Below are 11,053 nucleotides of genomic sequence, written 5' to 3'. Positions count from 1 at the left end.
CTGAATTCAAAATGATGGCATGACGAGGTGAACAAGAGGAGCGCGCATTGCCAGCTGCCTCGCTCGCGCGGGAAAAAACTCGCGACGAGTAACGAAAGGTGCACAGAGGAGCACGCTCGGATTTATGCCGACAAGCGCACTCGCACACAGCGCAGCACGCGAAGCGAGGAATAAACACACAGCGGAGACACCGTGCCCACTCGGGGGGACAGCAAGTGGACCCCGGCGGGACACGTCGTGGCTGCAAGAAACGGTGGCCAACGGACGAGACTGGTGATGGAATGGCAGCCCAAAGAGGCGAACGTGGGCCCCCAGGAGGGGACGGTCGGCCGTGGACGTGCAGCGATGAGATCGGCTCGAGCGGAGGGACGAGATGGATTCGTGACAGCATAAGACCGCGTCGGGGTGGTAGCAGCGAGCGGAGGCCTTCATCCATCAGTGGTTTGACAACAGCTGATGATTACCTCTTGTGCCCCTCTATAATTCATGTGCAAAGCTCATACCTTCATTTATATGATCCTATCTCCAACAATTAAGAGCTTCTGCCTCCAAAATGTATGGGCTAGAGTCTCCGACATTTCGCAAGCCCATCTCTACCGATCCCATACAGTGAAATTCCTCTGGTCTGTGGTGATGGTGGAGGGGGATGCTATTTTCCGTGTTTATCCATGGAAATAACGTCCGGTATTCCCGCAGATATCCACGGATAAATGAGAATTTGGGATGACTGCGTTGTCACTTGCAGGTTTCTTATCTTATCTGCCGAAAGCCGCATTTAAAAGGAGGAATATGGCACTTTAAGTTAGCTCATCCACGAGGTGAGCGCTTAAAATAGGAGATTAGGATATTTTTCCGCAGATCAATTTGTGGAAGGGGGGGGGGGGGTGCGCAGATAAGAAGAAAGCGGAAGCTGCCGCAGTGGAGCGGTTGGTCCTCACTCAGAGCTCACAATGCGGAGGTCGCCGAGCCAATCTCCCCGCATGGCAGCAGTTGAAGCGACGGGGCAGGTCCCTGGAAACCTCCTCCCCCGCCTCGGCCCCACCCAGCAGTACAAATGGGAGGCAGCCGGTGGACCGGCAGGTCACGTGTGGTGGTGTCAAGTGTGGGCGCCCTCGCCTCTTCCAAGATGTTTGGCCTGCGTGGAAGAATAGGCCAAGAAACGCTGCATAGAGAGGCGCTCTCTGGAGCGTCCTCGAGTGGAGGCTCTTCCACCAGCAGTGGTGTAAGCAAGGAATAGCAGGGTTGCGCCTTTACCTGTAAGAGAGCACAGCAGGGGCTTGGATACGAGGAATGTCCCAGCATCTCGAATACTCAGGAGAGGCTACGTCCGCTGCCTCGCCTGCGATGTTCCACAGGTGGAGGCAATTTCGGATAATTTCTATTGCAGGGTTTCACCTTCGTGGCCACTCTTGAGACCTCCCGTTCCTCGTCTGGATTGGTCAACGGGCTGATGTTTTTTTTTTACTGCCACCTGCATTTGCCCCACGCAATCACAGAAATTGCCAAAAACGACACCAATCTTGTAAATTGTGCGAACAAAATTGACGACGAAAATTACAAATGTTCCGACGGGCTGCGTGTGGCGGAGCGACAGACTGTACCGCGTTCGCACGCAAAAAAAAAACGCTAAACAAAAATGTTTGAGATCGATCCGCTAAAAGGTGTCGCTGCTAAACAAAATATTTTTTTTTTGCTTTGACGGGGGGCTGCCACAAATATGCATCAAGCACACGTTCCAAAAAAACCGCTGTCCGAGCCTCTTCCAATAACCCTACCTCAAAAGTCCTTTTGTAGTCCCTTCGAATAATACACGTGCATTATATTGATAGATTTCTGCCTGCCAAACCTCCAGGAAGGGAAATCATTTTCGTGGCTCCTTATCGCTGACAAAAATGCGTTGTATCACACCTGTGCATGCCGAGACAGGCCCTTTCAGGAGCTGCACAGGTGCGCGAAATGAATTGCGGAGCCAGCGATGTATTAAAAGGGGCGTTATATCCCGTCTCCCACGGCCCCTGCTCGTATGATAGATAGGTTTGGCCTTTAATGCGGCTCAATGGAGCAGTGGGCACTGAAGAATAAAATAAATAAATGGGGGCCCTCTGAAAAGAACACTTGCACTTTAGGGCATACAAAACCTTGACCTTGTAATTGCAAAATTCAGTATGATGCGCATGTGTGTATATATAGTGTATATATTACAGGAAATATATTTGTTTATGCAACTCGTTTGTACACGTGGGTGTTTGCCGTCTTCATCCGTGAGGGATATGTGCACTGCCCAGTGCACGCACTTGTATAGCACTTTAGTATGGGGTGTGCATCTAGACGCTACATACATAGAAATGACATTCTATTAAGTGACAGGGGATGCCCCACTTTTGTCCTCCCCACCACCAATATTCTCTGCGTCTTTGTCCGTTTATGTGCGCATCTCTCTACGCACTCACTCGCACACACCGTTGCATCCCCGTTATCCGCATTGCCACGGGACGTGCTACCTAGCGATCCTAATAAATGGGATTTATCCGTGCATTTCGCTCCTCTTATCTGTGTAATGAGCAGGGATAGGAGGATGGATGTGCCGCCACTTCTGGCGGTGAGCGATGCCGATTGATGATTGACCTGCGCGAGACAGCTGCTGGGTCGGTCCGGTTGTTCGGGTGACTTTGTTATGCCACTTCTAGGCCACTCTCAAATTATCCGCACAAACGTGTGGGCAATTGGAATGGATTTGAAGATTGATTCAAGGGTGTGGATATTAGGACGAGTGTCACTGTGTACGTCTCTGTGTTTTCATATCACTGTTGGTGTCTCTCTCTCTCTGGGTCTGCCTCTGTTTCTCGATGCGTCCTGTCTGTGTGTGTCTCTCTCTGGATGTCTATTCCTCTCTATATGTGGCTCTCTTTATGCCCCCTGTTGGTCTCTTTCAGTGTCTCTGTGTCTGTCTCTACGCGTGTTTATGTCTGTGTGTGCGCCTTTCTCTCTCTCCAAGTCTGTCTCGTGTTTGTATTCTTCTGTGTGTGTGTCTCTGTGTCTGTCTCCATGCCTCTGTAGAATATGTCTCCTAGTTTATCCCAAAACACGCTTCCCTTGGCTTTCACGAGGCCCTCCCTTCCTTAGGGGTGGCGAGTTGAGACGACTCTGTCCGGGCACCTTTCCCGTGTGCACCCCTCTTGAGCCACGGGCCGCCCTCAACGTCCCATGACCCACCTCCAAATGACACCACAGCTCAGCCGTCGGCCTTTGGCAACCACCGATTTGCTACGCTGTGACTATCAAAGCATCTCAACTCTCCCAGTCACGATTGTTTATGAATACAGGCGCTCATGACCGAGTGCGGCAGTGACTAACGCCATTTCTAATGATGTTATCGGAGGGCTTGGCACAGACAGAGGCGAGTCCATGCTCATGAAAGGAGAAGCCCGGAGCTTGATTGATTGTTTTCACTCATCGGGCATGGCTATCCTAACGTTTAACTTTATTTCAGTGTCATGCTAATTTTTTTACATATGTACATAATAATAACACATACACGATTGCATACACTGAAAATAACATATATATTCATAATCATATACAGTGAGGGAAAAAAGTATTTGATCCCCTGCTGATTTTGTACGTTTGCCCACTGACAAAGAAATGATCAGTCTATAATTTTAATGGTAGGTTTATTTGAACAGTGAGAGACAGAATAACAACAAAAAAAATCCAGATAAACGCATGTCAAAAATGTTATAAATTGATCTGCATTTTAATGAGGGAAATAAGTATTTGACCCCCTCTCAATCAGAAAGATTTCTGGCTCCCAGGTGTCTTTTATACAGGTAACGAGCTGAGATTAGGAGCATACTCTTAAAGGGAGTGCTCCTAATCTCAGCTTGTTACCTGTATAAAAGACACCTGTCCACAGAATCAATCAATCAATAAATCAGATTCCAAACTCTCCACCATGACCAAGACCAAAGAGCTCTCAAGGATGTTAGGGACAAGATTGTAGACCTACACAAGGCTGGAATGGGCTACAAGACCATTGCCAAGCAGCTTGGTGAGAAGGTGACAACAGTTGGTGCGATTATTCGCAAATGGAAGAAACACAAAATAACTGTCAATCTCCCTCGGCCTGGGGCTCCATGCAAGATCTCACCTCGTGGAGTTGCAATGATCATGAGAACGGTGAGGAATCAGCTCAGAACTACACGGGAGGATCTTGTCAATGATCTCAAGGCAGCTGGGACCATAGTCACCAAGAAAACAATTGGTAACACACTACGCCGTGAAGGACTGAAATCCTGCAGCGCCCGCAAGGCCCCCCTGCTCAGGAAAGCACATATACATGCCCGTCTGAAGTTTGCCAATGAACATCTGAATGATTCAGACAACAACTGGGTGAAAGTGTTGTGGTCAGATGAAACCAAAGTGGAGCTTTTTGGCATCAACTCAACTCGGGGTGTTTAGAGGAGGAGGAATGCTGTCTATGACCCCAAGAACACCATCCCCACCGTCAAACATGGAGGTGGAAGCATTATGCTTTGGGGGTGTTTTTCTGCTAAGGGGACAGGACAACTTCACCGCATCAAAGGGACGATGGATGGGGCCATGTACCGTCAAATCTTGGGTGAGAACCTCCTTCCCTCAGCCAGGGCATTGAAAATGGGTCGGGGATGGGTATTCCAGCATGACAATGACCCAAAACACACGGCCAAGGCAACAAAGGAGTGGCTCAAGAAGATGCACATTAAGGTCCTGGAGTGGCCTAGCCAATCGCCAGACCTTAATCCCATAAAAAAATCTGTGGACTGAGCTGAAGGTTCGAGTTGCCAAACGTCAGCCTCGAAACCTTAATGACTTGGAGAAGATCTGCAAAGAGGAGTGGGACAAAATCCCTCCTGAGATGTGTGCAAACCTGGTGGCCAACTACAAGAAACGTCTGACCTCTGTGATTGCCAACAAGGGTTTTGCCATCAAGTACTAAGTCATGTTTTGCAGAGGGGTCAAATACTTATTTCCCTCATTAAAATGCAAATCAATTTATAAATTTTTTGACATTTTCTTGTTGTTATTCTGTCTCTCACTGTACAAATAATCCTACCGTTAAAATTATAGACTGATCATTTCTTTGTCAGTGGGCAAACGTACAAAATCAGCAGGGGATCAAATACTTTTTTCCTTAACTGTATATCCATAATAGCGGATGCCAATAATTCATATACCAATAATACCATGTACCCATCATAATATATACCCATAAACGGATATCCACAATCAATCAACAAAGGTAACGTGCCTCCTATGGAGTGAGAGAGTGAGAAGACAACCAACGGAACGCAGAGATGCAATCACTGGCGCGAGGTGGACGCTTGTGCACCGCGTGACAAGTCAATGGCTGTGTCGGGTGGAGGAGGGTCTTGACGACACGAATTCAGCCAGATCATGATGTGGCCTGACCCAACGAGAAAAATCAACTATTTAACATTCACACAACGTATACATTCAGTAATACATGTATTGTTTTTTTTTGCAGATTTGTTTACAAAAAATATATACCGTACTCTTTCAGTAGATTTAATTCCTCGGTGTTTCGTTTTTTTATTTTACTGCTGCTCGGCAGGTTTAGAAACAGCTCAGAGAAGACAGAGGTTGAGATAGATAAATGTGTATGTATACCAGGTGGGGCATGTCGTGAGAGGGGAAGGGCTTTCTGAAGGAAGGATGCCAAGGAGGTGTAGAATGATTCAAGTGTCACGCGATTACAATTTCTGTCTGTCGCGAGGGGGGCGCCTGGGAAAGTGTTGTCCTCGAGTGTGGATAAGAGGTCGCTTTGAAAGCTTCTAAGAAGCGGTTCTGCGTGGTCACTTCCGTGGGGCGTTCTCTGACACGGGGGCGGGGCGGGGGGCAGTTGGGGGGGGGGGGTGCGACTGCTGTCGTGCGCGAGAGTTCCCAGGCGAATTTTTCATCCACGTGGCGTGACACCGATCGTGACACCCGTGGCGTGACACCGATCGTGACACCCGTGGTGTGACACCCGTAGTGTGACACTGATCGTGACACCCGTGGCGTGACACCGATCGTGACACCGATCGTGACACCCGTGGTGTGACACCCGTAGTGTGACACTGATCGTGACACCCGTGGTGTGGCACCCGTAGTGTGACACTGATCGTGACACCGATCGTGACACCGATCGCGTAGTCGGCGTCACATCGGAGGACCGCGGAAAGTAAAGACTTAGCGAAGTTTTCCTGGCCTGATCAAATCTGAAGAAAGTCGCTCACATGGGGGATCACCACAGCAGATTCATCCAAACGATGCCCGTCGTAGCACCAATGTACGCGAGTATGTCTAACTTCATTCGCACCCCACGTAGGCAACAGTGCTAACGGGAGGTGCGGGGGAAGGACAAGCAATCTGCGTGATTTGTTTGGAGATTTTTTTTTCTGAAGGTCGTTCAAGACATGCACAATTTTCTCAGCTTTATATTAACAAGATCTGACCGTCGGCTGTGCTCGGGTCTACCTTGTGGTTTTCCCTTTTTTATATTTGATCTCTTTCTCCCTGTGCTCTGACTGCTGATTTGACCTTGGGAGCCTCCTCCATGCCGACATCCTGAAGGCACGACTAAGCCAATAAAGGCTGCTTCTTGTGAGTTATTACACTTGAGTGGCGTCCCGCTTCGCTCCATTACTAAAGATTGTTGTTTGAAACGAGGCTCTGCCATTTTTACCTTGAAAATGCGCACTCCATCATCATCATCATCGTCAGCCTTGATTAATCCGCTGCTGGATTAAGGCCTCCCTAAGCCATCACCAATCTCTCGCCATCCTAAGATGCATCTTTCTTTTCTTTTTGAGTATTGCGGTGCATTGTAGTACATTCAGTGTATTACCTTCATTGTAGTACATTCAGTGTAGTACCTTCATTGTAGTACCTTCATTGTAGTACCTTCATTGTAGTACCTTCACGTGGCTGTCGGCGTCACGTGGACGATTTAGAATGTAAGCAAATGTAAAATAATCGATTCTCACATTCACGATTGTACGTGTGCATCGTGAACACGAAAATTAATTTAAAGAGATAAATGGATTGTTACATCTCTCATGGAAACGCACGATGACTGTGGGTGGTTATCCGGGTCACCGGCAAATGAGACTCATCCTGGGTCTCTGAGTTTCTCACCCGGTTCAACAAAATCAACTTGATGAGTTGAATTTTGCATTTCGTTGTTCGCCCACTGAGGTTGAATGTCCTGCGCATCCTCCGAGTTGCAAGGGAGGGGACTTCGGCGTATTGAGGCTGACGTCTCACGCATGTTTGAAAGGCTCGAAGTGACGGCACGAGGCATTGAGAAGTGGACGCATTGCATTGGTGGATCACCGAAACAACTGTCGTGAAACTCCTTTCCCGTGGACGTCGAGGAGCTTGTCCCGACCCTGGCTCACCAGGAGAAGGCGGGAGAGCGAACGCGTGTACTCCGCCTCTATGGGATAGATGTTTCCCCCTCGCACGCATGGGTCTCCTCCGGGCGCTCTGACTTCCACCCACATGTAAATACTCGTTCATTGGTTGATAAACCCTTAACATTTAGAGGACCCAGAGCATGGGCAGTAAGTGCGGGCTCATAGCGTGGCTGCCTACTTGCTTGTGTGTGGTTCTCCGCACCTCTGAGTGATTCTCTCTTGATGAGAGTGAGCAAATAATGTGTGACATGTAACAAGTTTAATTATTATTCAATACTAAAAAGTTACGGCAGACAATGTTTTTTTTATGATATTGCCCAACTTGACCATAACTCTGTGGTGGAGCGGTGGTGCAATTATGAACACACTACACCATGGGTCTAGCGACACGAGTTTGATTTGTGGCCATGGCTAACATGAGTGGTGGTGATATCTGAACCAGTCCTGGGTCACCCTTCACCAATCCACACTGAAGTATGGTCAAACACCCCCCATGACGAACACGATGTGGGGCAGGCCTTCATCCAGCAGTGGATTAACAAAGGAATGTAAAAAAAATCATTATTAAACATAACTCCAAACTAATATCATCCTAAGACTACATCTAAGCTAAGTCCAAACTTAATTATATTCTAACCATAACATAACCCTAACTCTAACCACATCTTAAAAGCTATTTCTATCCAAACCCTGACTCAAGTTGAACAACACCCACACCTGAACCCTTGCCCTAACCCTTGCCCTAACTCTAACTCAATCCTAACCACAATTCATACCCTGGCATTGAAACCTAGGATCAACCCAAGCCCTAAAATTGTATTTATTTAATGGGTACATTTCTATTAGATAGGTTTTTTTATCCATAGCACGTTTTATTATTTTATTATTACATTCCAAATGTTACCCATATGACCACCCGCTGATGTGAAGTTTAATTCAAAAGTATATATTGAAAAATTGCTTCACATCGGCAGCGGTGGACATATTAGTCTGACAAATCAAACATTGATTGCGCTTAAGGTGTGGGGGGAAGAAATGAGCAGTGGCCGCATTGGTCTGCTGGTTATTAGGCACTCACATGGGGAAGAGTGGCTCTCACTCTGGTAACCCAGGGGCAGTGAATTTGTGTGCCACAAATTTAAAACGAATACAACGGTGAGAGTATGGGCGTTTAGTCGAAAATAAAATCAGCTCAATTGCTGTGCAGTGAAGTGAGTTTTTTTTACGGAACTTAAAAGGGTACCACAACCAAAAGCTAAATGTGGCGTCCCCTCGCACACGTGCATATCCATCTCATCGCCACTCACCTTGCACTCTACAAGGCAACCATTGGATATTGCCAGGCAATGGGTGCTATGCACGTGGCCTGTAATCCAGCTCTCTGGAAGCCTAGGGTTGGTGGGTCGCCACACATGTTGCGAGACTTTCTGCCCGCGTGAATCGAGATGCCATGCCCAGGCTTGCCAGGAGAAGGCGGTGTAGACAGGTGTGGATCAATCTCCGCCTCGCACACGTGGGTTGTATGCGGGTGCTCCAGTTGCCTCCCAAATAAATTGGTGTGAAAACATCTTCATATGTGCGCACATCCATGTGTTGGAGATTATGCGGCATTGTGAGATTCAATTTGCATCAGTTACGCAATATAAAAACACCGATTAGGAGTATTGGTATTATGCATTCAATATTTTTCGATAATAAAACCAACGCGCGTGCCAGGGGGTGACAAGGCCCTCTCCCACACAGGGTACGGCACCTCCACGTCCCCCACGGGATAGGGAGTTTCACAACATGTGTGTGGTTATCCACTAACCCTCGCTGCCTCCCGTGCTGGATTGCAGGCAGGCAGGCGCGCAGCCACCACCACCACCCAGCAAAGCGTCCGGTTTGGAACGTTTCGGTCATATTATTTCCTTCTGCCAAGACAATACGACTCACTGGGTTTCCAATTAGAAGTAAGAAAAATTACTTCGCTGATGAGAGTGAAAAAATATATAATATATCCATCTTCCTGTTCATTACATCCTGAATTCATTTGAATAAAATTAAGGATGTGCGAATGGGTCACTGGGTTTCTCTTTCGCCTTTTGGCTGGAATAACGACACTTATTTGGCTAAAGAGTTTTGAATGGAAGTTGAGATGGACATTTAAATAATACCTAAATATAAACACTTCATCAGCACACGCACACTCAATAATCTGTGTTTCTCAATAAATGTATCTCAATTGCAATAAATAACGACGACAGTTTTTTTTTTGTTGTAGAGATGCATAAATATAATCATTTCTCGCACGTATAATATACAACCCACCATTTGTCCTGCTCTTAAATTAGGTGTGCCTTTTTTTAAAGGAAGTATACAAATATTTTGTGTGTTCTTCATCCTCTAGCCATTTTCCAAATGCTTTTCGCTTGAGTAATCAACATTCAATCCGAACCACAAACGCAGCCACTGCCGCTCAAACGACGACTCTCCTCCTGGTAACAACTTGTAGCCACGTTCCGTCTCGGCTGCGTCACGGAGCTGCCGAGCCGTACAACAAAACAACCGCCACGCCACACCACGACACGCTACGCCACACCACGCCACGCCGCACCGCCACGCCACACCACGTCACGCCACGCCACACCACGTCACGCCACACCACGTCACGCCACTTCACGCCACGTCACGCCACGCCACGCCATGCCACGCCACACCACGCCACGTCACGCCACACCACGCCACGTCACGCCACTTCACGCCACGTCACGCCACGCCACACCACGTCACGCCACACCACACCACACCACGTCACGCCACGCCACGCCACACCACGCCACGTCACGCCACGCCACGCCACACCACGTCACGCCACGTCACGCCACGCCACACCACACCGCCCCTGCTGCTGCTGGACACCGCGGCGTTGTGACCCCACCTACGCGTGGCGAGTTTGTACATCACTGGCAGAGGGCGGGGAGACACCGCTCGCCAATAGCATCTGGGCGCTCGCTCTCCGCTCAATCGCTCTGCACTCTCTCCCTTCTTCATAATAAAGGGTTTGGTGGGTTGAGGTGAGATCGCCCAAGTATAAATGTGTCACGCGACAACCGTTCGACACAGCCAATTTGTAAAAAAAAAAAACTTTATTAAGAGTAATATTTGGTCGCGAAGGCCTACGTGTCAAACTGGACTCTTCCCTTCTTGCCGGCCCTTGCAATCGTCTTTGTGCGAAGAAGTTTGACGATGGGCGGCGAGCGAGGAGAGCGAGACTCACGACCACGTGGGGAGCTCGAAGGGAGGTGGCCGACAAGAGGCGAAGTCGCCCGCCACTGTCGAGCCGGAGTGACGAATTTGACCCATGCGCTGCAGCCCACGTGGGTCCGCTGCACTGAGTGACTGCGAGCGATGGTGACGGCTGAGAGAGGACCTTCATCCAGCAGAGCATTGACCACGGATGGTGATGATGATGACCATAACTCCCATCAACGCGTTAGTTTTTTTCTCTCCGCTGATAGCGATGCATTCAGGTGCACCATGGATGTGTTTTATCATCTGTGGCTTTTGTAAAACATTGATATGCAGTCAGTGAACAACCCCTGATGCGTGCATAA

This window comes from Petromyzon marinus, chromosome 4 (assembly GCF_048934315.1).
Source record: "Petromyzon marinus isolate PM22_M1 ecotype Great Lakes invasive population chromosome 4, UKy_Petmar_22M1.pri1.0, whole genome shotgun sequence".
NCBI lineage: Eukaryota > Metazoa > Chordata > Hyperoartia > Petromyzontiformes > Petromyzontidae > Petromyzon > Petromyzon marinus.
The sequence above is the reverse complement of the archived record's forward strand: the minus strand, read 5'-3'. Positions refer to the sequence as shown.